The sequence below is a fragment of the Meriones unguiculatus genome, chromosome 8 (assembly GCF_030254825.1).
Source record: "Meriones unguiculatus strain TT.TT164.6M chromosome 8, Bangor_MerUng_6.1, whole genome shotgun sequence".
NCBI classification, from domain to species: Eukaryota; Metazoa; Chordata; class Mammalia; order Rodentia; family Muridae; genus Meriones; species Meriones unguiculatus.
In genome coordinates, this window is record NC_083356.1 from 90,137,683 (window position 1) to 90,153,607 (window position 15,925).

Consider the following 15,925-nt stretch of genomic DNA (forward strand, 5'->3'; position numbering starts at 1 on the left):
AGTGTTGATTGGATTCTATGAAATGCTTTGTTTTTCTCTATCACACTCAGAAAATTTTGGCTTCACATTGTGGTTTGTAGCTTCCTGTCTCTACCACGATCACATTCTGAAGACGGCTGTTTTTTCCTTCAGAGATGAACATTCACAGTACCAAAGGGTACTCCTGACCTTCTCATATCAAAAGTTAGTTACATTCTGAGTAGGGTCATAACTTCAAATGGACCCTCACTAAATGGAAATATGCATTCCACAATTCAGCCTTTATCAATAATCACTTAAACAGCCGTTTCTGGTCACTTTGAAGAATGTTGTCTCTGTTTGGTTGAAGCTCACAGTCTAAGATGTCTAAGAATCCGCTAAAGTTCAGAAGTGGGAATCTGGGGCATATAGCATGGGATCCCTCAGGCTGGTTAGCAGCCAGCAAAGGAAATGGCGGAATCGTTACACAGGGTAACGATGAATTTTATTATTCAATTCATGTGACCTTTCCAGACTTGGTTTATCTGTAGAGACAGAAAGTGGTTGTCAAGGACTTGTGAGCAGTGGGGAGAAGCAGCAGGGTGATAGGAAATGAGTGCAGGCTTCCCTTGTAGGGAAAAGAAAGTACTTTAAAGGACTGTGATGGTGAACGCATGACACAGAGAATACACTACATACCAGTGAACTAAATGCTTTAAATGGGCGAATTGTGCGTTATGTAAATTATATTTCAGAAACACTGTTCAAAAAGTAAAATTCTGTGTGTCCTATAATCCCAAAGAGCAGAGGCCTGTCTTCCTGTAACATAGGAAAGCTTATGAACATTGGTTTATAAAGGAGTATTGTGATAGTCGTGTGATGGTCATGCGTTAATGTCCTGCTTTGCATTTCTCTGAGATTTTGATGGTAGTTATTTGAATCTGCCTACTTAAAAAAAAAATACTATTTTAAACTCACTGCTTTAATCCCAGCACTCAGGAGGCAGGAGAGAGTGGATCTCTGTGAATTTGGCACCAGCTTTGTCTACATAGCAAGTTCCAGAACAGGTAGGGATACATAGAAAGACCTGGTCTCAAAAACAGACAAATCAAACTTTTAAAAAAGAGATTTATTTATTTATATATGCATATGAACACTCTATTTGCATGTATACCTGAATGACAGAAGAGGGCATCAGATCTCATTATAGATGGTTGGGAGCCACCATGTGATTGCTGAAAATTGAACCTCTGCACCTCTGGATGGGCAGCCAGTGCTCTTAACCACTGAGCCATCTCTCCAGCCTGACAAATCATACTTTTTTTTTAATGTTTCCGCTTAGTTTTAAATTTTATAGTAGTTTATTTACTTCACATCTTATGGGTGCCTTTCCCCTCCTCCCAGACCCCTACTTTCCCTCCTTCTCCCTTTCCTCCCAGAAAAGGGGAGCTCCTCCCCCCTCACCACGTATTAACTTTCCCTACACATCAAATCACATCAGGACTGCACATAGCTTCATCCCCTGAGGCCTGGCAAGACAGCCCTGCCAGGGGGACGTGATCCAAAAGCAGGCAATAGAGCCCATGTTAAAAACAGCTCCTCCTCCACTCGCCAGGCACCCCATATGAAGACCAAGCCACCTGTCAGCTACATCTGTACAGGGGGCCTAGGTCCAGATAATGCATGCTCGTTGGTTGATATCTCAGTCTCTGAAATCCCCTATGTGACTGGGTTAGTTTTCTCTGTTCATCTTCTTATGAGATGATGAACCTCCAGGTCCTTCCATCTTTCCTCCGACACTTCTGCAGGACCCCAAGAATGGCACCCCATGCTTGGCTGTAAGTCCCATCATCTGTCTCAGTCTGCTGTTGGCTGGAGCCTCCCAAAGGACAGCCAAGTTAGGCTCCTGTCTGAAAGCACAGCAGAGCATCATTATTAGTGTCAGGGGCTGGCTCTCTACCATGCAGTGAGTTTCAGGTCGGGCCAATTATTGTTTGAACTTTCCCTCTACCTTTGTTCACTCCTGCACTTCTTTCAGGCAGGGTAATTTTTGGTTCACAGGTTTTATTGGTGGGTTATTGTTCTCCTCCTTCCACTAGTCCTGCCTGGCTAGGAGATGGTTGACTCTAAGATTTCATCTTATGTGAGACAGAGCGGCTAAAATAAAAAACTCAAGTGACAACACATGTTGGAGAGGATGTGGAGAAAGGAAAACCCTCTTCCATTCTTGGTGGGAGTGCAAACTTGTACAACCTCTTTGGAAATCAATCTGGCACTTTCTCAGAAAATCGGGAATAGTTTTATCTCAAGACCCAGCTATACCAACTCCTGGGCATTTACCCAAAAGATGCTCCACCACACAACAAAGACATTTGCTCAACTATGTTCGTAGTGTTTTGTTTTGTTTTTTTTATAATAGCCAGAAACTGGAAACAACCTAGATGTCCCTCACCCTAAGAATGGATACAAAAATTGTGGTACATTTACACAATGGAATACTACTCAGCTATTAGAAACAAAGAAATCATGAAATTTGCAGGCAAATAGATGGAACTAGAAAAGATCATTTTGAGTGAAGTAACCCAGATCCAGAAAGGCACACATGGTATATATGAGTGGATATTAGACCTATAGTACAAGATAATCATACCACAATCCACAGACCCAAGGAAGCTAAGTAACAAGGAGAGCCCAAAGGAGGGTGCCAGTATGTCATTCAGAAGAAGAAATAGAACAGACAGCAGAAGTGGATGAAGAGAGGGAACTGGGCAGGAGATGGATTGGGGAGGGAAAGAATGGTGGGGATCAGCTGTGGAGAGAATGGGGTGAAAGGTGAGAGGGCTGGGAACAAGAAGAGAAACTGGGGGGGGTATGAAGACTGAAGTGACCAAATGACACTTTTTTGTTCATATGTTAGAATATATTTTTGTTAAGAAAGTAGACACCCAGAGAAAATAAGAAGAGAAAAATATAAACAGAGAATTGAGGACTAATATAACCTAAAATGTTGCTTTAGCACTTTACGACCTCAACTAATTTTTTTTTACAAAAAATTTTTGTGATCTTCCTGCTAGTGCTTTGATGAAAATGAAAGCAAATAAGATTAGAAACAAAATATGTCTATATATCATGATGGTATCAATGTGAATTCATCATGTTACTACCACTGAATATAAATTTTATTTTTAGCTGTTTTTGGAAAAATACAATGACTTAACTTTTTCTCGAGTTGCATGCTATTCTATTGATTGATTCATTTTTATTAATTGAGCTAAGGAATATGTATACAAATATATAAATATATTTATTTCAATACTGTTAAATATTCTCACATTAATGTGTAATAGAAAAGAAGCCATATTTTAAAGAAATTATGTTGTATTAGCTAATCTAATTTTGAAGTGTGTTTCACATGTCACTTTCTTTCTGCAGCCATAGAAGTATGTGTAAAATATTTATAATTGTGAGTGTTTTTAGTTCAGTTGGCAAAAATTTATATTTTTAACAAATTATTTAAAGCATAAAAGTTATAAACAGTTGTTGGAAGACTTTTTTTCGTAAGTTTTATCCTTACCCTGTAAAGGAATGTATCATTCTGAAAGCACTTGTAATGTCATAGATTGATAACAGGAATGAAAATTCCAAATGACACTTTTAAAAGACTTTTTTTTTTTACATTTTATTTTACTTCTTCTAGAAGTTTTCAATAATATAACTTGCAATAGTATTAATTATTTTTAGCATAACAGTTTGTCTTCTTTTTCATTATGTCCCTAACATATAGGACATTGCCTGGCTTAGAAGAAAAAAATATCCTCATAAATATTTGCTAAATAATAAGTTGTGAATATCACATAAATAATCAAGAGGGAGTCTTTTCTGGTGTCTGGGAATTATCACACAAGGGAAACCAGCAACGTGCTACTACGCAAGCCTGGACAGCAGTGTCCAGCATGAGAACCACACCCAGATCTGAGTTGATACCCTCAGACTTCGCTTTTGTTTTAATAATGTCTCCACTCTAAGCCTCTCTGGCAGCAGCTACTGAGCCTCGGGAGGAGGAAAACATCTGTAGCTTGTGTGGCTCCTGGTGCTGATCTCCAGATAAATTACCCACATCATTTACCAGGCTTGCCCCCTGAATGACTGTCAATCATCTTCCTTTAGCGAGTGATAAAAACCTGCTACGATCAATGCTCTTCCAGAGAAGTGACTATTAAGTGCTGCCACGTGCTTATATATAACTTGCACTCAGCACTTGTTTAGGAAAATAGATGGGAGAGAGAATATGTGCCCGATGGGCTTATGTTGGAATAGATAGCAACCATGTGGCTTGCTGCCATCTTGGCTGATGACCTTATCAAGATGGATGCAGTCATGTCGCTGGCCATAGTAAAGAAAGTACATGCCGTGTAACTTCACCACCATCTGGAGTAAGATGACCACGTGGTATAAAACAACCAAGGCAGCACCCACAAAACCTCCTAGTCCTACTGAGCCCTCTGCTTAGCATTCTATCTCTTTTTTAGACTTAAGGAATCAACAGTAGGCCTCTAAATATTTTAAATTAGTATGGATTTTTGTATGACGATTTTTGTCCTGGGAGTAAACATTTCTAATAGGGAACAACATATATTTGATAAATAAGGTATGTCTGATTAAGGTTATTCCTAAGGTTATAAAGGTCTACTTTTGGGTTATGCTTCCTAATCAAATTTATTCTTCTCAGGTCTCTGATGGTGTTGATGGCTTTATCAGCTAGCAGCAACAGCAGGCTAGCAGAAACTGACTGGAAGATATATGTCTAGCCTCTTTGTCTTTGCTAACTCTGTTAAGCTTTAGATATGTGGATAAACTGAGTAATACAAGAAACTGTGATATTTTGTAATGCTACACCATGAAAGGATCAAGGTAGTAAGGTTCCCAGTCTCTCTGTGGTCTGTATTTATGGTTTAAAGTTTGATTCTGATGATAAAGAATATTCAATTAAATCTTTTTTGTTTGTTTTTTGAGACAGGCTTTCTCTGTGTAGCCTTGGCTGTCATGGACTTGCTTTGTAGACCAGCCTGGCCTCAAACTCACAGCAATCCACCTGCCTCTGCTTTCCTGGGTGCTGGGATTAAAGGTATGAGCCACCATGTCTGGCTTTCAATTCAAATTTTTAAGGCTCAAATTTAACAGCGATAAAACTGTGAAATCCTAATCTCATGAAATTTACTAACTTGTAAACTGTTAAAGATAATTAAGGCATGCTAGCTAATGGTCACCTTATAAATGATCAAAGTCTTTAATGTGCTTAGAACTGTTTTTCATCATGCTAAATACAAATGTAATTCACTTATGGAGACAATCTTTAGTCTTCTGTATGCTGTCAGGAGTAAGCCTGAAGCAAGTAACTAAAACAAGTAAAGTTTGTTTAAGAATAGTTATACCTAATATGTTAAATGATAGCTCAGACTCCTCAGAGTTCTGCTGAATTTGGCATTTAAGGTGTTTAATGAAAAAGAATTCCCTGGTAGACAAAGATATCAGCTTCTGGTAGCAGCTGTCTCCAAAGATGGGTAACTATGGACTCCACCTGCCTTGTGATCATGCTGACAACTGCCCATGCCTCAGCATCTCTAGGGCACTGCCCTCACTGTGGACACTGTGGGGTTGACTGCTCTGACCTGCTTTACCAAAGCAGGTCAGTTTTCCCAAGTTCCTCCTCTATGGAAAAATCTCTCAGGCTTCATGGGTCTAATAGCCAAAGGCTGATGCTGTCCAGTGTGGTAGAGGAAGAATTAATGCTGTACTGTGTGACAGCCAAAGACTGACAAATTCTGCATCCAACTAAGCCATCCAGAAAGACATGGAGGAATCCTAGGCTGGATGTCCAAGTGGGTAAGTTGGTATCATTGAAATAGATACAGAGGACTTTTGGGTTATGCTTCCTAATCTAATTTATTCTTCTCAGATCTCTGATGGTGTTGATGGCTAACTGTAGCTTTATCAGCTTAGCAGCAACAGCAGACCTAAACGAGCTCCTCCCCTAAAGGCTGCATGTGCCTGGTTTCACTTCATAAGGAAAAATCCTGCCCTGCTTTTTCTAGTTTGGAGGAATTTTTTTTTTTTTTTTTTAACAAGCATGTTCAGGGCTGAGGAGGAGGGGTTGCATAGCCCAACTCCATAGCCAGCTTTTTTTTTTATAGAATAGAATAGTATAAAACATTCAAAAGACATTTGAATCTCTGTAAGATTGAATTTAGCAATCAGAAGGAGAGATAAGCAAACAGCAAAGAAGCCTTCCAGATAAGAGAGTTTTGAGACTGGAGAGCAGAGAAAGTTTAGAGATGTAAGATTGGGGGGAGGAGTCATTTGTTTGTGTAGTGGCAGAAGTCGTTACAATCTACAAGAATTTGAAAATAGAATGTGCCATCAATTGTCCATTGAGTTGTACCGAGGCCAGGCTGTTTACACTAAGGTAGGAGGCTTGATGAAATCTCTGAATCATAGGAGGAAGCCATTAGAGAAGGCAGAGGAGGACTATTCTGAGTGGGAAAAGCCCATGGTTATAGACAGGAGCCAGCTGAGACAGAGAGAGCAAGCAGGAAAGAAAACATGGTTGGGGGGAATTTAGGAAAGTGTTACAAACAGGAATTCCACCAGATGGAGGATTCCAATAAGCTCCAGGAGGGAGGGAGAGACAGAGGAGAAAGGAACAAAACCAGGAACCCTGACAGAGGAAGGATTTCAATATTTTAGGGACCCAGGAGGGCTGCCTGACCTTCAGGACTTAAACAGCAGGCTCCTGCAAAGCCAAGCCCAGGAGAGGGACAGACACAGAGTAGACATCTTGTAGGGGGATGAATAGCAAGGATGGGGAAGAGAAGGGTAAATGTGCTAGCGACAAGAATTTCAATCCAGGACATCCTCAAGTAGACTGAGAGGCCTGTCGGAGAGAAATGTCCCAGGTCACAAAGGAAAGGTGTCACTTTCCATGTGGTGGCTGTCCAGTAGGATGAGAGAAGCTGCCTGGCACACCAGAGCAACTTTTGTAGCAGTCCTAGGCTCCAGGATCAGAGAGGGTGTTGGGGGATGGGGGAAAGAAAGAGACAGAGACAGAGAGACAGAGAGCAGACAGCTCCAAGGTGATGCTCAAGTACCAGGACAGAGCAGGTGGAGAGGAAAAGTGGCCAAAGAGGCAGACTCTGGAGTTGGATAGGGTGGGTGGCAGAAGCCCCCGGAAACAAATGATCCATGTCTTAGGAGAATCGATCAGCAGCTTGGTTCCACTAGGAGAGGCTGGGCTCCTTGGACAGGGGTCCATTTATGCCCTCCTGGGTTTTGACAGCAGATGCATAAACTGACAACACGTTCAGCTCCCATGACGTAGCTAAAGGGAAAGTTTTTATTGTAGAATGGGGAAAGAGAACATTTAGAGGCATCTGGAAGAGTCCAGAGCAGAGAGAGAAAGGGGACTGAACAGTGTCAGCAGACTGGACACAGCCATTAGAGAAGAAGGGGCAGAACGGGGGGGGGGAGAGAAAGGGAAGAAGAGGGCAAAGGGCAGAGAGAGGGGGAGGAGGAAGTTTGAGAAAGAAGGAAAAGAAGAACAAGAGTAAACATACTTGAAATGGCAGGTTTCTGCCTATAATCCCAGCACTCTGGGAGGTAGAGGCAGGCAGATCTCTGTGAGTTCGAGACCAGCCTGGTCTATTAAGTGAGTCTGGGGTTGGGGCAGGGAGAAGAACGAGCATCTGGGGGCAGGAAAGCCTGTGAACTGGAAGGATTTTAGGATAAGAGTGGAGATAAGATCTAGGAACTTGTGGTACCAAGGGAGCCTGTAGGTGCTTTGATATACTAACAGGCACCACGGTAAGCCATTTGTCCCTTCTGCCGGTAATAAGGCAAATGGCTCCTTTTGGTAGAGGGGAACCAGCTTCACAAGTTCCTGAGGAAGGCTGGGTTTGGTCTAACCACAAGATTTTTGGGAAATGGAGTTTCTCTTGAATTTGACACTAGCTCTTGTGTAGACTTTAACCAAAGCAATAATTTACAGAACTCTTGTAAAAAAAAAAAAAATGCTCATTTTGAGAAGGTTTAAAAAAAAAGTCTCCTTTTTAGATTGTTTTTGTTTTGCTGTCGTTATTAAGACAAATGTATTTCTTTTTTTATTCTTTATTAATTACACTTTATTCACTTTGTATCCCCACCGTGGTTCCCGCCCTCCTCCCATCCCAATCCCTCCCTTCCTCCACTCTCTGCATGCATGCCCCTCCCCAAGTCCACTGATAGGGGAGGTCTTCTTTTTCTTCCTTCTGATCCTAGTCAATTAGGTCATTAGGTCTCATCAGGAGTGGCTGCATTGTCTTCTTCTGTGGTCTGGTAATGCTGCTTCCTCCTCAGGGGGAGGAAATTGAAGAGCATGACAATCAGTTCATGTCAGAGACAGTCCCTGTTCCTATTACAATGGAACCCACTTGGACACTGAACTGCCATGGGCTACATCTGTACAGGGGTTTTAGGTTATCTCCATGCATAGTCCTTGGTTGGAGTACCATTCTCAGGAAAGACCTCTGTGCTCAGATATTTTTGGTTCTGTTGCTCTCCTTGTGGAGTTCCTGTCCTCTCCAGATCTTACTGTTTCCCACTTCTTTCATAAGATTTCCTGCACTCTGCCCAAAGGTTGCCCATAAGTCTCAGCATCTGCACTGATAGTCTGCAGGGCAGAGCCTTTCAGAGGTCCTCTGTGGCAGGCTCCTGACTTGTTTTCTCTTTTCTCCTTCTTCTGGTGTCCATCCTCTTTGCCTTTCTGGATAGGAATTGAGCATTTTAGCAAGAGTCCTCCCTATTAATTAGTTTCTTTAGGTGTAGAGATTTTAGTAGATTTATCCTATATCATACGTCTATATGAGTGAGTATATACCGTGTGCATCTTTCTGCTTCTGGGATAGCTCACTCAGGATGATCTTTTTCAGATCCCACCATTTACCTGCAAATTTCATGATATCTCCATTCCTGATCTCAAGCTGTACTATAGAGCAACAATACTAAAAACTGCATGTTACTGGCATAGAAATAGACTGATGGATTAAAGGAATCGAATAGAAGATCCTGACATAAATCCACCTTATGGACACCTGATTTTTGACAAAGATGTCAAACCATTCAATGGAAAAAAGACAGCATCTTCAACAAATGATGCTGGTCTAACTGGATGTCTACATGTAGAAAAATGCAAATAGATCCATACTTATCACCCTGCAAAAAACTAAAGTCCAAGTGGATTAAAGACCTCAACATAAAACCAGACACACTAAACCGCATAGAAGAAAAAGTGGGGAAGAGCCTTGAACTCATTGGCACAGGAGAAAACTTCCTGAACAGAACACCAACAGCACAGGCTCCAAGAGCAACAATCAATAAGTGGGACAAATTTATTTCTAAAGAAGCATAAGAAACCCAGACATCAGTCTTGGACAAGCCTCCTTATCTTCCCCATGATAGGATTTTCCACAAAGTTCAGGAGTCTCCACCCTGGGAAGTTCTTTGTCCCAGGCACTAGGAGTAAAGGCAGCTTGAGCAATAGCCATGAGACCTGGTGTTCAGAATACAACCTACATGCCAAAGCAGGCAACACAGGGAGGCAGAGATGAGCAGCTACACCTACAAGCTACAGAGAGGCTGGGGCAGAGCAGACCTGCCAGGTGCCAGGTGCTCCAGATTCCCCTTCGTCTTTTAGGGTGGTGACTAAGCATTCTCTACAGGAGCAGAATAGATATAATGTGTGTATCTATACAGATATGTATATATGCGGTATGTATTAAACTGACTTCCAACAATGACTGCTCGCACTGGCCTGGGTCTACATGTGTCAGCAGTCCCACTCAGGTATGAAAGGCCTGGAAGATTCTTGGAGAAGAGCTGCTCCTCTTCCGTCTATGTTGGAAGCCTGAGGAAACCTATTCTAATAGCAACTCCGCATAACCACAGAAACAGGATGGATGAACTTGCCAGTAAGCACGAGGGCAAAGAGTCTGGAGGAAAGGTTTCTTCCTCTGTTTCCATTGCCAGCAGAAGGTGCCACCCACATTCAGTAGCTCTTCCTGCTTCCAAAGATGCAATCAAGCGTGGCTCTCACAGGTGAACCCACTACTCGCATTTTAGTTGATTCCAGAGGCAGCCAAGTTGACAACCAAGCTTAACCATTGCAAAACCTGGTTCTTCCCATTGTTTCAAGGCTAAATTGAGGCGGGGGGATGGGTGGGGCCCTAACCCAAGAGTAGGAAAAATATAACATTATTTTATTCTCTTAACACAACATTCAGATTTTCCTGTGGCCCCAATCCTGCAAGACTAGTGGAAAGCCCAATTCCATCTGTGTGCAGACTCAAAGGTCCCAGCACCTTGTCTGGCACAGGGGCACTGCCAGGCTCCCTGTGCCCCTGTCCTCAGTGTTTCCCAGAAAAGCATACCTCATCTGCGTGGGTCTGGCAGCCTGTGGGGTCCTGCCCACTTAGGGGCACTGTAGGAGACACAAAGCGGCCACTATAAAACTCAAAACTCACTCCACTTTGCCATATGGCCCACATTTCTGTCTCTGAGACATTTGTTTCTCCTGCGCTTCTTCTTCTCTTCTCCCCCAAAACACAAGGCACGGCTACTTGCTTGAAAAAGAAGCAGGAAGAGAAAGGAAAGGAAAGGAAAGAAAGGAGGGAAGAAAGGAAGGAAGGAAGGAAGGAAGGAAGGAAGGAAGGAAGGAAGGAACAGAGAGAGGGAGGGTTATTCCGCAGAGCAGGGAGGGAATAAGTATTTGCATACCTTTTCTCACTGACACCCTACTGCTGCTCTGCCTAGGGCTCTAAGTTACAGACAGCCCAGAGTTAGGCTGAGGCCACCAGCTAGTGAGCCAGGAGCCAGTAAGCCCCTGTTCTCTCCTGATTTTGTCCCCACAAGGCCAGGCAGGCCAGGAAATGTTTGCTAACAGCCTCTCCCAGGGAAGATGGCGTAGGGGGCAGGCTTGGTGGCCTGGGAATGGAGGAGGTGGGTTGGGTGAAAGGAAGAGAATATTTGGGGACTAAGCAGAGCTACAGAGCCTGCCAAATGGGGGAGTAAGAAATAAACTTGTAGGTATGAGCCTGGCCTGGGTGCTCCAAGAGTTTGTCATCAGTGTGCTGCTACCCACAAGGTCCAGGAAGAGGAAGAGGCTAGAAAGAGTGGAAAGCCAAGTCCAAACGCCCAAGTCTTAGTCATCCTTGCTAAACCAGGGCCCGTGTGTTCATCCTTCCTGGCATGCCTCCAAAGTCATCATTTGTCCAAAGTCATCATTGTAATAATGGGCATTAAAAAGGTGTCTCTCCCAATAAAGCCAACAAATCTGGGCCCAGAGACATTTGCAAAGACTGATATATCAGCCAAGGACCATTCATGGAGGGGACCTAGATCCCCTGCTCAGATGTAGCCCATAGTCACTTCAGTCTTCATGTGGGTTTCCTAGTAAGGGGAGCAGGGGCTGTCTGCTCTTCAATCACTTCCCTTTGGTGGGGCTGTCTTGCCAGACCACAGGAGAAGAAGAGGTAGGCAGTCCTGATGAGACTTAATAGGCTAATATCAAACAGTAGGAGAGGAGGGTTCCTTCTTTTTGAGGACTAGGGAGGGTAATGGGGGGAAGAGGGAGGGAGGGTGGGAGCAGGAAGAAACGAGGGCTTACAATCAGAATGTAAAGTGAATAAAATATAAAAAAGATATTAAAAAAAGAAAATATAAGGGGGACTACTTGGGTGAGTAAGGAGATCAGACACAATGGGATTATACAATATAGGATAATGGGAGGTAAATATGACCAAAATACCATTGGATGATGGGAAGTAAATATGACCATTTTTATATGTATATGAAAATGTCACAATAAAACTCTTCATTATGTGTAATACACACTAGTACAATTTTAAGAATATGTTACAATTTTAAAAAAGGTAAGAGGGACTATTTATAATGGTGGAATTGTTATACTATCAGGAAAACATAATAAGTATATGTTGACCTGAATACAAAAAATTAAAAAAAGGTGTCTCTCAAATGATGGTCCTGGGACCCCCTTAACCCTGAGAAGCAGCAGATTTCCCAGAAATAGCTACAGCCACCAACTCACAATCAACTCACATATCTGACACTAGCTGCCTAGCCCAGGCAGCCTGGCGTACTGGCCTGAAGCACTGTGGGGAGCTTGAACCCTGGCTTATCCTTTGTGTGTCTGTTGCTGGGTGTCTGACTGTGTATGCAGGAGTGTAAGCCTGTGTACATGTTTTTCTAATGAGTCTGTGTACATATGTGTATATGGATGTCTGTCTGCATCTGGGCTGGATCAGTCTATATTCATCCTTGTGCTCATGCAATGCAATACCAGGCCTCCTCCAGGAGGCTATCCTGGGAATATCCCTACTGGGGATGCTACTTTCTGTGCTTACGCTAGTTGACACGAAAAGGCAACTACAGATACCACCACCTGAGAACTGGCCCTTCTCCTGCTCCCTTGCTAACTCCTCTGCCAACACACTGTCTCCTTTGGTGAGCTCTGGACATCCTGCCTGAGCCAGACCTCCTAGCTGCTGTTCTATGCTTGAAGCTAGCAGATGAGAGCAGGAGGGTGTCAGCCAACAAACAACTGTTTAAGTGTGGCTCTTGAGCAATAGGCAATAGGCCTAGCCCAGGCTGGAGAGCCCAGGAGCACTGTCTGCTGGCCCCGCCCCCAGGGCTGTGTCCTGCTACAGCCCTGAGCTTAGGCCGGCAGGGCTGCTGTCTGAACACCCACAGCGATACCGTGGCTCAGAAAGCTACTGAAGGAAAGTGAAGGAGACTCTCCCCGGCGCCTGTAAGAGCAGACTCTTGCTTCCCATTGGCTTCTCAGGCTCTAAGAAGCCAGATTCACAGACTTCATAGTCTCACTGTCTGAGGCTGTCCCCTTGCCAGAACACAGAAGGACCAGGCAAGAAATTAGCCTCCAGCCCAGCTCCCAAGCTCACTAAACCAGTTTGTTTAGTACCAACTGTGTGCTAGGCTCTCAGCAGTCATAACGAGGTGGTCGTGTCAGGGTCACAGTGGGCACGGGCTGAGCTGAATGCTTGCATGCGTCAGCTCATTTGAGTCCACATCCACCCACGGCAGCAGGAACTGTTATTACACTCAGGGGACTCCCTGTGACTTCCCACAGCCCAGGAGGGTGAGTGAGTGGCAAAGCTGGCCTGAAGCCCAGACCACTAGTCCAGGGCCTCAGACTCATACCTGCTTCAAAGAAAGGAACAAGGCTCATGGGGCCTCACTGCCAATAACCTGCCAAACATTAACCCAGCGATCAACTGTGGGAGGCAGGATTTGAACTTCAAACTGTGCAGTGCCAAAGGCCCACTCATTTTGTGTTGTGCTGCTGAAATGTGCTCTGCCTCGGAGTGGGTGACTAAAGACAGCTGTGGGTCCTGCTGGCCTCAGGAAAGCAGAAGGCAAAGATAGGGCAGGGAGCTGGCATCTGCTGTAGGAGATGGTAGCAGGACCCGGACAGTGAAAAGGCCGGGACATAGCACTCAGCTCAGGCTTAGAAGGAGACAAACCCAAATCCATTTTGCAGCCCATGAGAAAGGCTTTGGAGGGTGGTCTGGCCCATCTTCTGTCCTGTCTCCTGGCCACCATCCCCATGCCGTGAGGGGTGCCTGCACATTGGGGCCCGTTCCAGCTTGAGGTTCTTTGGCAGTGGGTACATTGGTAGTCTCTTGTGGTTGCACCTTCCCAAGCTCCCAGAGGGTGGTCGGGTTTGAGCCACTTGGTCTCATGTCAAAAAAGATTTTGCATTTTCATGGAAATAATTATTGCTACATATATGTCTGGGGAGAAACACAGATCCATCTGTGCCCAGAATTTATATATTTACAATGATACTGTGGCACCTTAGAACTTTTCAGCATTAGGCAAACAAGCAAGCCAGTATGGAACCCCTGTACCATTCATCAGATAAAGACAAAATGACTCTAGCAACCAAGAAGCAGGAAAATGTCTTCCCCAGCACAGTGAGACTTGATACTTAAAAAAAAAAAAAAAAAAAAAAAAAAAAAAAAAAAGTTTTTTCTACAGTCTGATCAAGACCAAAAGAACCAGGCCCTGACCAGCTGAATCTAAGCCATTCAACAGCACCAAGGGATCCACTTGGGCCACTTCCTGGTCCCCTAAGTCTGAACCTTCATAACAATAGTATTTGACATTCCTCCTTCATGGGTTTTTATAAGAAGCAAATGGTATAGGTGAAGGTATGTAAATAATAGAGAATTATGGATCTTGTGGGTGGGGTTAGTACTTGGTTTTGACCTGCAGCACTTTTTATCTCTTTTCCCAGTGGCAGCATAACAGCTGGACAAGTCCATGTCATTTGCAGGCTCAGGACTGCATGTGGATTGATCTTCTGTCAATCCAAGGAACTGACAGTTGGATCCACGATCTCGCCAAGGAATGTTTGCCAGCCTCCCAGCCTTCTCCCACCAGGGACTAGCCTTCAGACACCCAGTCAGTCTCTAAGCCACATCATCTTCTATTGAAATGCTTACAAGAGTTGTAGAACCAGAAACTGCCTTTTCCTGATGCCCTGCCCCAAATGCTCCGTTTGAGATCTGCAAGGTAGATGTGCAGCCCAGAAATGACTTCTCTGCAGATCCTGCATTTCTGTTTCCAGCGAGGATGTTTTACCCTCTGATTCTTTGGAGACATCACAAGCAACCATCCAGCTTGGCTCAACTGTGTCTTGCATTTAAGAGGCAGTTTGATGGAGAATGAGCAGCCATGAGCTTTCTGGCCTCCAAATCCCTGAATCACAAACGTGTCCTGCAGCCTTAAACCTAGTCATGGCCATGGGGGGTCCTGATTCCTACTCTTCTGGGGGATTACTGCCCACTGCAGATCAGTTCCACTGAGTTCTGAGAGTCATTCCAGAAGAGTCTAGAGCTTACTCCTCCAGACCATCTAGAAATGCAGTCAAAATATCTTAATATTGAAGCATCTTCCATATTAGACACAGAATGATGAACACAAGAGGTCCACCTGCCCTGAAGAATCAGATGATAGAATATCATTCGAGAGCTTGGGAAAGAGGTCTAACTCTGATGAATTTGGAAATTATGAGATCAGAGCAGCTGCAGGCCTCACCTTTACAAGGGAGCTGAGGAGAAGACAGCAAACAAACCACCAGAAGGGCCAAGACAATGCATCAGAAAAGCTGGGTCTCCACACTGTTGCGGGAGCTCAGTTAAGTGATAAACACATTAAGCCCATCTCTGGAGTGCAAGCTAACACACATCCTCCCTCCTAAGATCCAGGCTGTTCTACCATGTGACCCAAATGTAACCTTTGAGGCTCAGTGAGAGCGACAGGAGAGAAACCAGGTGGCAACAATGGGGAGATGATAGTTACTGATCACCTATCAATCAGAGGCCAAAAGTCTGTTCGGAGAACTTTCCAAAACCACAGTGATGTCTGGCCTGGGCATCCGGGATCCTGAGAGCAATGGGTGAGCAACAGAATTTGGAAAACTCCAGCATCTGCTTGTTGCTGCTATGGGCCTACGAGAGAAGAAGGGGAAGGAAACTGCGATCACTCCTTGGGAGCTCCTGAAGATGTTAAATCCAGTCAACCCGAGTTCCTATTTCAGGCACTATTTTTTTTTTTACATATATATTTTTTTTCTTCTTTAGGGTTCTCTTTAGAACCGAACCTTCATATTCTCTCATCCATATAGCAGTGTAACCTTCACTTGAGAAATATCATCTAGTAAAATTTCTTCACCCAGCTTGCAAAAGTCAAAGCATACCATTTTTTAAATTGTAATAAATAAGTGGTTATATATTTTTATATATTTAAGGTTGTGAGCCTTGCCTCTGACGGCTGAGCCATCTCTGCAGCCCAAGTGACTATATTCAACCCTTCAAGTGCCAGCTTCCTCTTCTGTGTG